The sequence below is a fragment of the Lissotriton helveticus genome, chromosome 4_1 (genome assembly GCF_964261635.1).
Source record: "Lissotriton helveticus chromosome 4_1, aLisHel1.1, whole genome shotgun sequence".
NCBI lineage: Eukaryota > Metazoa > Chordata > Amphibia > Caudata > Salamandridae > Lissotriton > Lissotriton helveticus.
In genome coordinates, this window is record NC_136063.1 from 717128382 (window position 1) to 717144569 (window position 16188).

General features: G+C 45.8%; 1 protein-coding gene across 1 annotated transcript in view; it reads left to right on the forward strand.

Moving 5' to 3' along the window:
* LOC144827307 (maternal DNA replication licensing factor mcm3-like) overlaps positions 1–16188 on the forward strand; it is a 213928-nt gene that overhangs the window by 80262 nt on the left and 117478 nt on the right. The gene's annotated exons all lie outside the window — the stretch shown is intronic.

The following is a 16188-nucleotide window of genomic DNA, read 5'->3' on the forward strand; positions in this document are numbered from 1 at the left end:
AGGACATTTTGGAGGCTCCATAAAGTTCGGTAACCACTAGAAAACAGGTTTCCTAGAAAGTTAAAGCAGATATTGCTATGTACCGATGGAAGTCATAACTCTTAAAGAAAAGGCTAGCTTCTCCGGGTTCTCTCCCAATTGTAAAACTAAGGTAACTAAATGGAACCTAATTTAACATCATTTGATATAAAGCTTAACTGTGTTACTTAATTTATAAAGCCCTATCGGATGTGCTGTTGAAGCTTTCATTTCACACTCATGGACCAGTAAGATTGGATCTATTTAGTAGTGATAGTTGCATCACTCACTCTGTAGAAATGGCAGTTTTTTATAATGGTAATGTGTATGCCATTTGATGAAATGGCACAGAACTTTGATTCTTCCACGTTGAATTGATCTTTGAGTTTTGCCAATATCAAACAAGGGGGTTGAAGAAACAAGTTATTGAACTTTCAGAAACAATTGAATTGGCTTTCGCAAAAAATTGAAGGAGGTAAAGCGTTTTTTGTTTTTTTTAATCCACTACATATTTTTAGCAATGCAATTAAGTGTGGATATCCTGAAATTTTGTCCACCATGTTTTGCAAAGTCGGTCTTAATACAAAAATAAAACTTTTTCTTTTTGGTAAAGGCATTTTTTTTCTGGGTCCAAAAGTGGGTTCGAGGACCCAAGTAGGGTCAAAAGACCCGAGCAAACTTATTGGGTGCCATGGAAACATTTGTTGTGGTGACTGTTACTAGATGCAAGGCACTGAACTATAGAACCACTAAAAATGTGGAAGAGTAGCACAGGGGCAGATACAGTTCCTAAAAATAGAAAAGCCCCCAGTTTATTTTTCAGATTTAACCTAGTCCATGAACTCCCATAAGCCACATTTTTAGGTCTCGCCTGTCGATGCGCATGCGCATCGAGCAAGGCGAGAGTATTGGGACTTATCCGCTCTTTATCCACACTGCAAGGAATCGTGGCGATTCCTTGCAGTGCCCGTGACTTTTAAGCTCAATGCGCATGCGCATTGAGCTTAAAAGCGCGTGCACGTCCGTCTTTGTTTACCCGCTCCGCCCCCTCCCCTTCCCGCCGTCTCGCATTTCCCCTGTCGCACTTCTCCTCCCCCCTCCCCTCTCTTCCCTCCGTCTTGTTTATTGTACCCGCTCCGCCCCCTCCCCTTCCCGCCGTGTCGCATTTCTCCTCCCCCCTCCCCTCTCTTCCCTCCGTCTTGTTTTCATCTTTGTTGTCTTCCTTTGTGACTGTTTTTCTATCTATATCTTCCTCGGTCTTTCTTCGTTTTCTGTCTTTCTCTGTTTAGCTCTGGGTCACCATCGAGTGTGCGGGCCCACCACCACAGGCACAATTTAAACACACCTTAGCTGTTAAGAAAATGTTACTTCCAATTCCGCTAAAAGGCAAATGTATCAGTGGAATAAAAAAAGATTCCCGATTTGTTGTACATTAAAGCACAGCTGCTGTGAACTGCCATGGTTTTCTGTATAATGGAAAATATTGCCGGTAACTTGAAGTTTGGATCAAATCTTTAACAAAATTGTTACATGTCTGTATGCAGCGTGAAAAAAAATAAGTATTTTGAAATGGAAAAAAATGAAAATAAGTGGGCAATTTCCTCAGCTGCTGTATAAATCTAAAGATTTCCAGTTTATTTTTCATGGAATTTTGCACAAGCTCTATTTTTCAGTACTTAAAATTACAGCTCTTACCGTCAAACCATTAAGTCGAACCGTTTTTAAAAACATTTTTTATGCTGTTACGGTAGATAGAACACTGCCTAAAGTAGCTGACATCTTTCCGAATGTCCCTGCCTACCATATAGTTTCTAGTTTGCTACAGAGGCGTGGCAGGATCGGCATCTATAGCATGCCTACGAACCCTTACCCTCCCCCTTTTGTTTCAAGTTTGTCTTGCCACTTGCCCCATTCTGCGTGTATTTTGCTTCATTTCCCCATTCTTGGTTGTGTTAATCCTTATCGCTCGCGCATTTATATCTTAAATGACCTGACGATTTTCAAAATCTCCTTTAGCAACACTACCCCCCCTCCCCCCCACCACCACCATATCTCCTCCCTGACTCCCTAATATGCACTTCAAAATTTGACCTAGAGTGTTAGAGAGCTGTTATTATGTGAACCTGCGTGAGATCGAATGAGTGGGTGCCATCCCTTGCATACCACTGTGTATCACCTCGGGTGGTCTTCTAGGCGCCCTGGTCCTGCTTCAGACGTCTGTCGAGTTAGCTCGAGCGGTTTGCATTATAACAAACGCTCATGTGCCGTCCGCTTCGTAATCTTTACCTGCAGAAGAGACTTGAATCATCGAAGATAGATTGAGTTAGCCTGGCAGAATTTCCATGCCTGCTTTAAGTGCGTCACAGCATTCTGCTCTCGCCTGGTCATGCTGTTTTCCCTGGAATGACTGTTTTGCTAAGCAGATCCCTCTGTCATTGTTCCAGCATGCTGCTTCACGGGCTACATTACGGAATGCAGCACTGTCTTAATTATTTGCATTTGGCACGCGACCTTCTAAATCTGCATCCTGTCAGGCAGTTCCATTTTCGGTGCGCCTTGCACCTTTTCCTGGAGTCTCCTGCGTGCATTGAAATGTACTTTATCCGTATTCTCTGAAGTTATCCAAGTTCTGGCAAGCACCATGCAGGAGTCCTGCAACACCGCCGCTGCTGCCGTGAGCAATTCACGGATTTCCGGCTATTTGCGCGTCCACAACACTGTACGCAGAACAAGAACATCTGGGGGCGCCGCCATGCTTTCAATAATCTCCAAATTCTCCACGGACCACCCTCCGGCGTTTTTCACAAAGCTGCTCCTATTTCACACTCCCCAGTCTCACGTGGTACACCCCTCCTACCAGCCTTAGTGGTACTCAACCCATACCAACCCCAGAGATCTTCTTGCCATTCCAGCTTCGCGCGGGTTCTCTGTCCTGCCACTGTCCCAGTGCGTTTCTACCCTGGGAATGCCCCACCGTGCGCCGGTCACAATATCTCACACAGTTCGCACCTTGCTGTCTCGCTGTGGTGCTCTCTCTGCCCTGCAAATCTCTGGCCGTTTTCCCGCTCTATCAACTCCCAGTGGTATTTATGCTATAGCCCCCTCCTGTGGTATTTCTGCCCCCCATAGCTTTGCGGTCCCTCACTCACCCTCAACCCCTCACCCTCACTCACCCTCACCCTCACTCACCCTCAACCCCTCACTCACCCTCAACCCCTCACTCACCCTCAACCCCTCACTCACCCTCAACCCCTCACTCACCCTCACCCTCACTCACCCTCACCCTCACTCACCCTCAACCCCTCACCCTCACTCACCCTCACCCTCACCCTTACTCACCCTCACTCACCCTCACCCTCACTCACCCTCAACCCATCACCCTCACTCACCCTCACCCTCACTCACCCTCAAACCCTCACCCTCACTCACCCTCAACCCCTCACCCTCACCCTCACTCACCCTCAACCCCTCACTCACCCTCACTCTCACTCACCCTCAACCCCTCACCCTCACTCACCCTCAACCCCTCACTCACCCTCAACCCCTCACCCTCAACATCAACCCCTCACCCTCACTCACCCTCACTCACCCTCACCCTCACTCACACTCACCCTCACTCACACTCACCCTCACTCACACTCACCCTCACTCACCCTCACCCTTACTCACCCTTACTCACCCTCACTCACCCTCACCCTTACTCACCCTCACTCACCCTCACCCTCACCCTCACTCACCCTCAACCCCTCACCCTCACTCACCCTCACTCACCCTCAACCCCTCACCCTCACTCACCCTCACCCACCCTCACTCACCCTCACTCACCCTCAACCCCTCACCCTCACACAGTGGAATAGGTCTCGGAGCATTTGAGTTAGAGCTTTTAGAAATGTTTATGGTTTTTTTTTTTTTAATTCTTTAGCATTGGCTACAGGAAACAAAAATGCTAAAGATTTACAAAAAAACCCATAAACAATTCTAAAAGCACTAACTCTAATGCTGCGAGACCTATTGCATTTCCAATGCTTGTTGTATTTGGTGAACAGCTTAGGATGCGAAAGGCTTCAAATATCACCTTTTCCTACAGCTCTTCCTGGTTGAAACTTTGGCAGGTTAATTTGGTGCAAGTGGTGTGGTGGGATGAGTGTAATTCTTAGCCGTACACTCGACTCTGCGCCTATAGATATATTGAAATACATTTTATGGTTAATAAGAACAGTTACACACCAATATCTACTAATTCTAAACCATTATAAAATAAACATTTAAGAATTGCTAATTAATCCAGTTATTAAAAAATCGCGTGTGTAATTTTATAAAAAGGCAAATTAAAATACAAATTCATGACTTGCCTATTTTTGGTAGTTGGCCAGAACTATATTAAAAAATGTCATTAAACCGTTGGCCAATTGCTTACCTGTCGGATTAAAACATTCCTACAGTGCTAGTGGAATGATCTAATATATAAACTTCTAAAAGATGGAAGTAAAAATTTAGATCGTTCTATTGAAAAGCCATGACCACAGCAAATTTCCTGGGCCTTCGATTCCTTCCAATAGGGGCAAAAGCAGCAGTTTGGAGAGTGTATTTCCATCGTTGCCTGATCTCTACTACATCAAATAGGCCAAAGCGTAGTCTAGTAAGATCTCACGTCATTTTAAATGGGAGTGCTGCGAGTAGGTATGGTTGCATTTCAATTTGGCCATGCAGGTCCAATAACGTGATGTGCTTTGTGACGGAACATGCTGAACTGTCTAGACTAAAGAAGCATAGATACTGTTTCTTCACTATGAACTTAAAGCTCGTTGATGAGGGATCTCAAAGGTCAGTCATCAAAAGATTCAGAAGTTTAGTCATGACATTAAAGTAGGTTTTTTTTTTTGCAAGAGCAACTTTCTGCCCATTTTCTAGACCTACGTGAGACCTGCGAGCCGGCTTCCAATGTTGCCAAAGATTGAAAATGTGAACAGCTTGGTAAGCAGTCTGGTTTGTGTGGTTGAATTTGAGACGGATTTGGGCTTGCAGTGAAAATGAAGAATACAAGTTGTTTTGAACAGCTTGCACTACGCTGTTTCTGATGGCCGAATCAGTGATCATGGGTAATCTTCGCAGCCATATTGTATTACCATCATGTTTTTGGCTTTGATCACACCCAGTAAAGATTATAGACGGCCCTGATACGTTCGCTAATTTTTACCAGGGTGCTTTGTCAGGTTGCATTCTTTATTTTCATTTCCTCTTTTGCTTTAAGTATACGTTATTTTTTTAATATAGTTTTATTTTAATAAAGGTTTCAATGATGACCTAGCATATATAAGCATATTTCATTTGTAGAGGATACTGTAAGTACATGCATAGAAATATGCTGTGTCTTTTGCTAACCCCAACATCTATACCCCCCCACAAGCTGATAGCCGCCATCAGAGTTACAAGATCATGAAGAATCATCACATAGTGGTCTCCCACAAGCTTAACAAGGTAAATGGTGCCTCTCACCTAATGCCCTCCCTTTCCCCAGTCATCCACCAAGCCTTCATTGGCATAGTACGATATCCAACTATCCCGAACCTTATGACATTTTCTGGAACAACCCCTGCTGACATGGGTAGCTTTTTCAGCCATCCTGTACATGTCGATGGTGTTTCTCCATTCCAGCAATGTGAGACCCCCTCAGAGCCCCAGTGACGGGCCACATCTCTTTTGGATACCACCAGGGCTATGTTGTAGAACAACAACTGAGCTTGTGGTAGATCTAGATCATTGGGAATACCCAAAAGGATACATTTGGGGTCCATTCGGAGGGCTAATAAACATATCCCTTATAATGGCTTACCATTAAACCTGTATTTGGGGACAGCTCCCTATCGTATGGAAAAAGGAACCTATTGCATCTTTATATCTCTGACAACGTGGGTCTGAGGCTCTCCCCATGGCATGTAATCATCGCTTCTCATATTAGGCTTGGTGTAAGCTTTCAAACTGTAAAAACCTGAGCAGTGCGTTTATTGCTGCTTCCTGGGGGTGCATTAGAGCCGCCTCCTAGTCCAGATCTTCCATGTCTTCCGTGTCGGCCACCCATTTCCCCCTCAAATCCCTCAAGGTGTCTGGTTGATTGTTAATAAGAGTCCTATATGTCACGGAAATCTCGCCCTACCTAGTTCCTCTATCAAAAGCCTCCCTTCGAGAGGTGCATATTCTGGGATTGCCTCTCCTGGGAGCCCCTCTGCTCTCCATGTGTGTCACAAGTGTGGGTACTTGAGGGGAATTGGGTATCATGCATAGTATACTCTTGCTGGAGCAAGGAGAACAATCGAATAACGCCATCATCCAGGAGGTCACCTACTTTTTAAATTCCTATCAGTCCCAGATCCTGAGGTCTTTCAGTTTGCTAAGTTCAGGAAGCCAGTTCCCCGCCCACAATGGCATTTCCCCTCATTGATTTGCCCCTCCATCCCATTGATGTTATGGCACCAACTCAGGCCTAAGTTGCCACTGCAGTAGCTGGTAGGAGATGGTGGATTCCTCAACCCCAGTACAAGGAGTGAAGGCAGGACTTCGAGGCCCATTGGGACCGTTCCAGCTTGAAAGTGGAGTGGTCAGGGGGTGTGGGGCGGGGGGAAACCAATAGTTGACGTTGATAAGATGGGAAGCCATTGTGTAGGTTACGCTGGAGCGTGGCTGGGGATGTTCTGGGGTGTTTGCCATCCCATAGTAATGTGCGCTGATCTCTCTCTAGTGCTGTGAATGTCTCAGAAGTAATGGGATAATAAGTGTGTTGGAGGGTGTAAAGTAGTTTAGGCAATGCTATCATTTTGAAGACTGCCACACTTCCCAGCACCGTGAGGGGCAGTCCACGCCATCTGGCCATGTCCTGTCGGCAGTTACGCATAATCCTCCCTAAAATGTGTTTGCGACATGCTTTTTTATGGGGAGTCAGAAATACACCCAGGTATTTGAAGCCCAGAGTGGTGTCAGACTATGGGGAAGTGGAGGAGTCCCAATATTCCTCTGCAGGAGGTAGAGAAGTGATTTATTTCGGTTGATACATCGGGAATAATTTCCGTACTCGTCCAGTATCTGAAAGTAGTGGAAGAGACCGGGAGGGTTTGGTAACGTGAAGTCGAACGTCATCCATACAGGGAGATTTTCTTTCTTCTGCAGCCTCCTCACCCTGGACACTAAAGCCACACACCTCCGGGTGGTCACGGATCTTGCATGCCATTGATTCTATTGTAAGGGCAAATAGAAGGGGAGAGGGGGGTGCAGCCCTGCCCGTTTCCCCAGCCTATCTGGAATTCGGATAACATCACCCATTGACTCTCACTGATGTCATTGGCTTCTGGTATAACAGTTGAACCCATTTTCTAATTCTAGGACCGAAGCCAAACTTTACCACTGTGTGTTCAAGGAAGAGCCAATGTACGGCATCTAACACTTTTTCGGCATTGAGTACCAGTAAAACGTGTGACTCCTGACTACCTTGGATTTCATTAATCCAATTATGTGATTGTCTTAAGTTGTAGCAGGTGGATCTTCCGGGCATAAAGCCTGATTGGTCCAGATGGATAAGAGGCGTGATGACCTGGATCAGTCCGGTGGCTAGGTTCGTGGCTAGTATTTTGACTTCAGTGTTTAGGAGTGAAATTGGAGGATAGGAGCCACAGAGTTCTCTAGGCTTACCATCTTTATGGATAACAACTATAGTTGCCCTCTGTATATCAGGGGAGCGAGCACTGGACTGGCTCGGCTCTAAAAGATTGTCTTGAAGACAGTGGAACAGGAGGTCTGCATATTTCTTATAGAATTCCGCAGGAATCCCATTGGGTTTTACTGGATTTGTGTTGGGTTATGGCATTCCTGATGTCAGTTAGTGAGATCTTCGCCTCCAACGTGTCACAGAACTCTGCATCAAAGACTGAAATGAGAGTTATGTCTAGATATGTTGTGAGCCGATGTACCGGTTGTAGTGATTTAGAAGTGTATAGGTTTTTGTAGTAGTGTGCAAAGGTCTCCGCTATGTCCCTATCTGGACTCAATTGCCCCTCCACCTACTCCCACCATCCGATTCACCCATCTGGCCTCTAATTCTTTGCGCACCAGCCAGGCCGATAGTCTACCAGCCTTATCACCAGCATCCTATAGTTTATGAAGTGTTGCTAGCATTTGGTTTTTGCTGTGTTCCTGCACTAGGGCAAGGTGCTCTTTCTTAAGAAGCTTTAGTCGCTGGGGGACCAAGGGGTCTGGCTCCGAGCCGAGGGCTCTCTCAAGCTCCAACAACTGAGGTTCTAACTGCTCCAGTGAGTGGAAGTCCCTCTCCTTCTGGGCCTCCAGTTTTTGCGCCCTATCTCGAAGGACTGCTTTATAGGCTTCCCACAATGTGAGTTCTTGTTTGCTGCTAAATAGAGATCTGTGTCTACTTTCAGACCAATTGCTATCTCACGAACCTGCAGATCCCAATCATTAAGCTTCAAGCTTTTGCACGCCTTGAGCTCTTGCCTAACTGTATCAGTAGAGACGAGTGGTCAGAAAGACCCCGGGACAAGTATTGAGCTTACCTCCCCTGCTGGTGCTAGGATGTATTCTAAATGTTAGACCTTATGAGCTCCAGAGAAATTAGCCTAGTTGTTGGTATATGGGTGTGTTCACCTCCATAGATCAGTTAGTCCCAGGGTGGTAGTGAAGTCTGCGAGAGGTGTTGGGTGGACATGCGAGGCCAAGCTGGTGCTATCTTAGTCTGACACCATGACCTCGTTAAAATCCCCACCCACAAGTTGGAGTGAGGACCCTGCCTTTAACCGTATGTCAGCCACCTTGTCCAAGGTAGGCGACTGCGGCCGGGGGCACCCATAAACCCTGATCAGTGTAACATCTTGCTGTCCCCCCTATTCCCCTTTACCCCAGAATATCGGCCCAAAGGGTCAGTCCAGTGCTTCACAACTGTGAAAGGTGGGTTTTTGCGAACAAATATAGTTACTCCCCTAGATCCAGAGGTGTAACCTGAATCTACTAAAGTGGTGTATGCCCCTAGACACAAATTTACATTGCGGCACCCTAAAGTGTTTCCTGTAGAAAGATCATGAATGGTGGAAGCCTCTTTATATCTTATGAGACTAGTCCCCTATTAACGTTGCCCCCCGCACCTCCAAGCCATTGTTATTTTATATATGCTTCTAAAGCGCACTGCTACCCAAGGGTGTCTTGGCGCTAAGCACTATCTACCTGGTACCCACAGCCCCTGAATTGGACTGAGCTGAAAACATCTTTCCTGAATGACGGGAGCTCCGTGGCATTCCTAAGATATAACGGCAGGACATTCCATGCATTGGTGGCTCTTAAGACAAAGCTCCTACCACCCCAGTTAGCCATTTTAGCGCAGGGAACGATCAGCTTTGCTTCCATTGAGTGCAGCATTCTCCTGGGAAAATACCGTTGAATACGCTTTTTTAGGTCTTCTGGGCCATTACCCATCAGGGACTTAAAGACCGTACAGAGAGCCTTGAATTTGGCTTATTGTTTTATCGGAAGCCAATGAAGGCAGCATAGGCCATTTTTGACTGACCTGAACCTTGGAGTGCCCGTAAGCAACCTGGCCTCCGCGTTCTGCACCATCTGTAATCTGTTTCTTACTAATCGTCAGATACAGGCTGTTACAATAGTCCAGGTGGGACAGAATGAGGGCTGAGACAGCTGTTCTGAAACTTTCTTCAGTGAGGAAGAGTTTTATTTTCCTCAGGGTTCTCAGGATGAAAAAGCATGTTGACACCACCCCACTGACCTGGTCCCCGAAATGTAAGTGTGCTGTCCATGATTACCCCCAAGTTCTTGATTTTCAGCGAAGGGAGTGGTGGGTTGCCCATGTCACTGGGCCACCGTGCTGGAGACCAGAGGTTGGGGTTGTTCCCAAAAATAATCGCCTCGGTTTTGCCAGCATTCAACTTCAAGCAGTTTTCAGACATCCAGTCAGTTACTGCTAACATGCAGTTGTGGCAGCTAGGAGCCTTATCCGCTTCTTTGCCCTGCTGAAGGGACATCACGATTTGGGTATCGTCTGCATAAGAAGTTAATAATAGCCCAAAGGATCTTATAAGGGCAGCCAGTGGGCTCACATATAAATTGAGTGTTGGGCTGAGTGAGGACCCCTGTGGCACTCCACAAGGGAGGGAAAACTGTTTCGATCTGTCCCTACCTAGCTCCACCGTTTGCTCACTGTCGGCCAGAAAAGATTTCAGTAGGTTCCAGGCTTCACCCTGCACCCTGCCTTCGATAGACGGCCCATCAGCAGCTTGTGATGGACCGTATCAAAGGCTGCTGACAGATCAAGCATGATCAAGATAGCTGAGCTTCCCTGGTCCACAGCCTCGCAAACCTCCTCTGTGGCTTTGATCAATGCTAACTCAGTGCTGTGTCCCACGCGGCACCCATACAGAGAAGGATCCAACGTATTGCTGTTCTCAATGAACAGACTTAGTTGCATGTTCATGGCCTTCTCCAATATTTTCGCTGGTAAAGAGAGTCGGGAGATAGGTCTGTAGGATCACTAAGCTCCAGATTGGGTTTTTTAATCAGTGGCAGAATAGAAGCAATTTACCAAGCTATAGGGTAAAGACCTGACTCCAGTAAGAGGTTTAATAAAGGGGTTAAGGTGTTCAAAATGACTTCCGGGGAGAATGTTATTACTGCTGCTGGACAAGGGTTCATAGGGGAACCAGAACTACATCCCATCAGCAGATTGGTAACCTCCTTGTTCTCCAATGGAGTGAAAGGGTTAAAAGTAGGAGAGTTGTAGGAGACATTCCATGTCACGATTGAGATGGTGTGTTCTCCTGGAGGCACTACCGTGGTGTGCTCTTCTGGAGGCACTACTGTAGAGCCATCTGTGTGTTAGAGGATGGGAAATGTTGTGGGCCTGGTGTGGTGCCCACAGTGCGTTCTACTGTGATGGAGTGCGAGTCTCTGGGCGAGGCCTTAAAGTCCACCATGAAAGCATGTTGTCCAATTTGGTTTGAGGCTTAATCTCTGAAATGATGCTGATCAGCTGTGGAAAAACAGTACCCCTAAACATTCGCAACTGAATTTGTAGCTAGAAAACCTGAAGTCAAACCCATTGACCTCCCATTAATGGACTTCAAACAACTCAACAGGGGAGTCAGAGAGGCCTTTAGCTCACCCGCCCCACCTACTAAATCAATTTCACAAATCCAACAACAAAAACAATTGCAAAATCAACCGTCCCTGGTAACAGTTATTCAGTAGGTGTAATTGATGCAGTTTATCCCTTGCCTCCAGGGCCAACTGCAAGGGGGGGGTCACCTGGCTGACTTTTATGTGTTCCCCACCGGCCCTGGATAGTCGCGCTGCCAATAGGGCGTTGCTGGCAGATCAGTGTTGGAAGTAGGGGCCTGTGTATCCACCTCGATGGCTGCAATAGCATTGGCCAGGGAGTCTCCAAATCATGTTGATGAGCCGATAATTGTCCGCAGTGGTATTAATTTCCTTTGCTCGAACCTGCATTGGACCTAGCGTCTAGCTCCCTCATTCAAGTAGGGGCGGGTGTCAAGGAGTCTGTCACGTGGATGATTTAGGTTGGGATGTTCTTCAAGCCAGGCCCAAGGATCCTCTGGCATTAGAAAGAAGTGTGATGATAACCCCTGACAGAGTACTTTTAGCTTGGCTGGAAACATAATCATGTATCACATCTCTAGATCCCGTAGCTTGGCCTTCACCTTATCGAAGCGGTCTCTGCTTCTGTACCTCTATTTTATAATCGGGGGGGGGGGGGAATACCAGAATTCTAGAGTTGTTGCACCTCCTCTCCCTAAGTTTGCGCCCCTCAGTGTGGATCATGTCTGTTTTGCAAAAGTTCAGGAAATGTGCGATGACTGTTCTGGGTTAGGACCAGGGGTTAAGGACCCTCTAAATGCACGGTGGACCCTCTCAATAGCAAAGTAAGAGGAAAATGTATCTTGTGGAAGGAGAGTGCAAACCCAAGTGTCTAGAAATTGCACCATATCTGAACCCTCCACCCCTTTAGGAAACCCTAGAAATCGGAGACTGTTGCAGCGGGCTATATTTTCTGCAACTTCCAACTGCCTCAATATTCTTTTAGTAGAGGACTTGGAGGCTGCAACGTCCTTACGGAGGGTAGTAAGTGTCTTCTAGTTCTGAGATTCAGCCTCCAACTCTTCCCCCCCCCCCCCCCCCCCCCCTCCCGGCCCCACATTGCAGAGGTCCTGGTGGAGTAGAGTAACCTCAGACCGTACCTCGCCAACCCTCCTTTCCAGGATCTCTCAGGAAGACTGTATAGGTTGAAGGAGGGCAGCGTTGTCCAGCGTGGAGTGTGACTAGTTCAGTTGCAGGAGTGTCTCACCACCCATGCAAAGCTGGAGATGCATCCCTGGCAGGTGTTTTGGGATTGTTATATTTGGCCATTGTGTGCTACTGGGGAAAATCAGACTGTTAAAGGCCAGGCCAGTGTTTCGCAAACCCACCTTCCGAGGCTCCAAGTATTTCTTGCCACAGTTATGTCACCACCAACAGGCAATAAGGGTCTGATATTCCAGGAGGTAGCAGGTCACGTTTATCAGCTAGCTATGCCAGTTCGGCAAGGTATCGCTCACCAAGAGGTGCATCTGTGGGGCTTGATAAGCGTGGCTCAAATCCACCCGAGTGACTTACTGCACTCACCTATAGTTACCCAATAATAAGTCAGCCGGACAGTGGAGAAGAATAAACAAAGCAATTTATTAGGCCACACACTCCCTTATGAGAGGGCCCTGTTCGACCTCACCCCTAAGAGTGCGCCGAGAAGGACTGACTCATATCATCATGGTGATACATTATAATACGAAAAGGCAGAATAAAACACGCCCACAAAAGGAAAAGTACTGGGCCTCTGAGAGAGTAGACAACGGCCTCATACAAGAGGCATCTGCACCTGCAATGGCAGCGTTTGTGATCATATCCCAAGGACACGGAGCCAGGCCGCTGCCTCTCCAATACATGAGAACGGCCTGATAAGGAGTTTCGCTTAACAGGAGTTTCAGCCACAGTAAACCAAGAAACGAAAATATGCTGACATGAGGAATCATTCCTATTCCTACGGGAGGGGGAATGAGCAAGTGCAGCTTGCACGCATAGGAAAATGCTTCAAGATGGTGGCACACAAGCTAAGCTAATAAAACTGAAATAATGTCACACGCATAAGTGAATAACTGGATAATAAGAACATAAATGTAAATGCGTAAACGCAAATCGTTAGTTAGACACATTCCGCTAACTCATAAGCATAATGTACGAAGGGGCGGGGCATGGAATTGAAACCTATCAGGCTTCAATGCATCACTTGCCACGATGTTTCAGTAGCCCACCACACCCCGGGAAGAGGGACTTTAGCACACCAGTGGGGGTCCTTCAGTCATCGGGTGTGCTACCAGGAGGTTCCGGTTCGTAATGGGAGGGGAGGAGGAGGGGGGACCTCAGGTCATTAACCCCTTTGTGGGTTGAAGGCACAATATGTAAGCAGGATTTTGTGTGGGCCTATGTGGAGAGCGGGGATTTGCACGTCCTGCTCCATGGCCATCTTGGCCAGGCCCCATATATATATGTACAAGTCTATCATTTACCCACCACTTTCAAATTACTATAAATTGTCCACCTCAGTATAGTCTTGTTACATCGCTTACCACACTATATTAGCTATAACTCACCCATACTCTATCTATACCCTTTCATATTACTTAAGTTGTATCATGTGAAATCATAGCGTTCATAACAACCCTTATGACCTATGAATTCCCATGATTTTTCAGAACACAATGCAGGGTAGTGTGGCGAGTGATAAGACAAAAGGACAAGAGCAGCAGACCAGGTCAAGCACTAAGATTCATTTAGTTCCCGATTAATGGTGGTGCAAACTCTTCCGACATCCGCTGCCGTAGGATGCGTAATAGATCAGAATATCAGGACAGAATAGAAGGTGCACTCCAGTAAAGTCCATATCGGGGATGATTTTTTATGTAAATTCTTCTTTATTTAGAAATTCTTTCAAACAGCATAGGCACAGCCAACGCGTCTCGTTCCTCTCTTTGCCTTTAGGAACTTCGTCAGGGCAAATAATGATAAACTTGAAAGTCCGAAGAAAAAGATCAGAGAGGGATACGGCACAGCGTGATGAGCTGTAGCGGCTGGACATGAATTCTTAGTAGTCGAATAGCGTATATCGGCCTGTAGGTTTCTTGGATGACTTTTTTTCATGCAGAAAATTCAAACTCCGATTCTAGATATGGAGCCGCCTATAATCGTGCTCCCACGTCGGGGTCCCCCGAGATTCAGTAACAGCCAAAGTGCACGAAATCAGAACGGGAACAAGTTATTATGAAATGCCGAACCTGTAATATGGTTACGGCTCCAAGACCCTCGGCGTGCGCGGCGTTCAGCAAGTGTGGCGAGTGAGGTGACAAAATTGTGTACGGAGGTGCACGACCTAAAATAATATGAAGGAAGTGCGTAAATTATACATTTGTTATAACACAAACTTTAAAATTTCTAATGCTTGTGTATTTTAAGTTTGGTTTTTATAAAAAGAATAAATAACATTTTCCTTACTGTAACCTTAACCTTTTTTTCCCCCATAGAATTCAATGTTTTTTACTTTAGCAATTGTTTTCTAATCGTACAATTTACGAAAGGAGTGTGGTACAATGAAGGATAGTGTTGTGAAGTCTGATGCCCCACAGTATAGTGGGGTAGAGTGGCTTGTTGTACACTGGACTGGCATGGAGTGGTGTAGAGTAGAGTAATATTGGGTTTAGTGGTGTAGAGTGGAATAGCGTCGACTGTAGAAGTATAGATTGTATTGATGTACAGTCCCATAGCGTAGAATGTAATGTACTGTAGCTATGAAGGTGTAATGCAGAACTCATGCAAAATGTACATAGAAAACAACTAATGACTTATCACAATGTACTGTAATACTGCCACAAATACTGCAACAGGTGTCACTAAGTTAAAATTCCCTATAACTTAAAAAAATGTTTACAATTACTACCTAGAAGAATCAACTGTGCACCATAATGTCTAATCCTGCCAAATTTCATGGAAACCCGTTCAGCTTTTTTTCGCGTTACGTCTAATACAAAAGTCTATATATAATACATTGGAGTTGGTGTGGTTTGGGACACCCCTTTTAACTTTGAGCCACCTTGACCAAATGCTACAAAACTTTCAATCCTCGGCCAATGTAACGGGTGCAATAGGGCAATGTTTCAAGGAGATTTGTCAAACTGGTGCAAATTTATTAATGGGTAAAAAAATCTCAGTAATTCGTATCTCTGGGTAACCCTAACTAGAGCTACAGAGTGACTACCACCACTCTGTTATAGCTAGCTAGAGATGTAGATGTGTGTAGATGTGTGTGTGTGTGTGTGTGTGTGTATGTGTGTGTATATATATATATATATATATATATATATATATATATATATATATATATATTGCTAGATAGAGACATAGTTGGCTAGAGATGTAGCTAGCTATAGCTTCTATTTGGGTCGACCATCATTTGTCCCTATTGAATCCATTTAGCATTAGATACTTTCAAGATATGTTGATTTCCACTTCAACAGTTGTGACAACTAAGAGGAGTGGTTCACAAACTGTGTGCCGGGGCACTACGGTGTGCCACCAAACTAGCCAGGGGCACCAATGGTTGCATTTGCTGAGCAGAATCCTTTAAGTATTAAGTCAGCCGTTGGTATGTAGACTGGGTGCGCTGCACCTGGCGTCCCGTATATTGTGTGCTTGCTGCCTCTGAGAGGGAGGAAGTCACCCTGCAAGTTGCGAAGCACAGCGAGCCAAGAGTGTGACCTTATTGCCTGGTAAAGTGTCCTTCTTAATTTTGTTTCAACCGACTTGTCTTATTTACATTATGGCATGCTCACATATTACACTGCATGTTCTTTTATTCACTTTGAAAATGTTAGTTGGATAATTACAGAACATCTCTTGCTCGCACGTGAATGCCTAACTGCCCACAAGCCCTGATCAGAGGCGGCGTAGCATCATGTCCTCTGTTAGCTCACGAGGAGAGCAGGTCATGGGATGGGTAGGTCGAGCACTGAGCAGCTGGAAACTGGTATAGGAACTCTCGTAGTTGCGTATGGAAAATTTGTA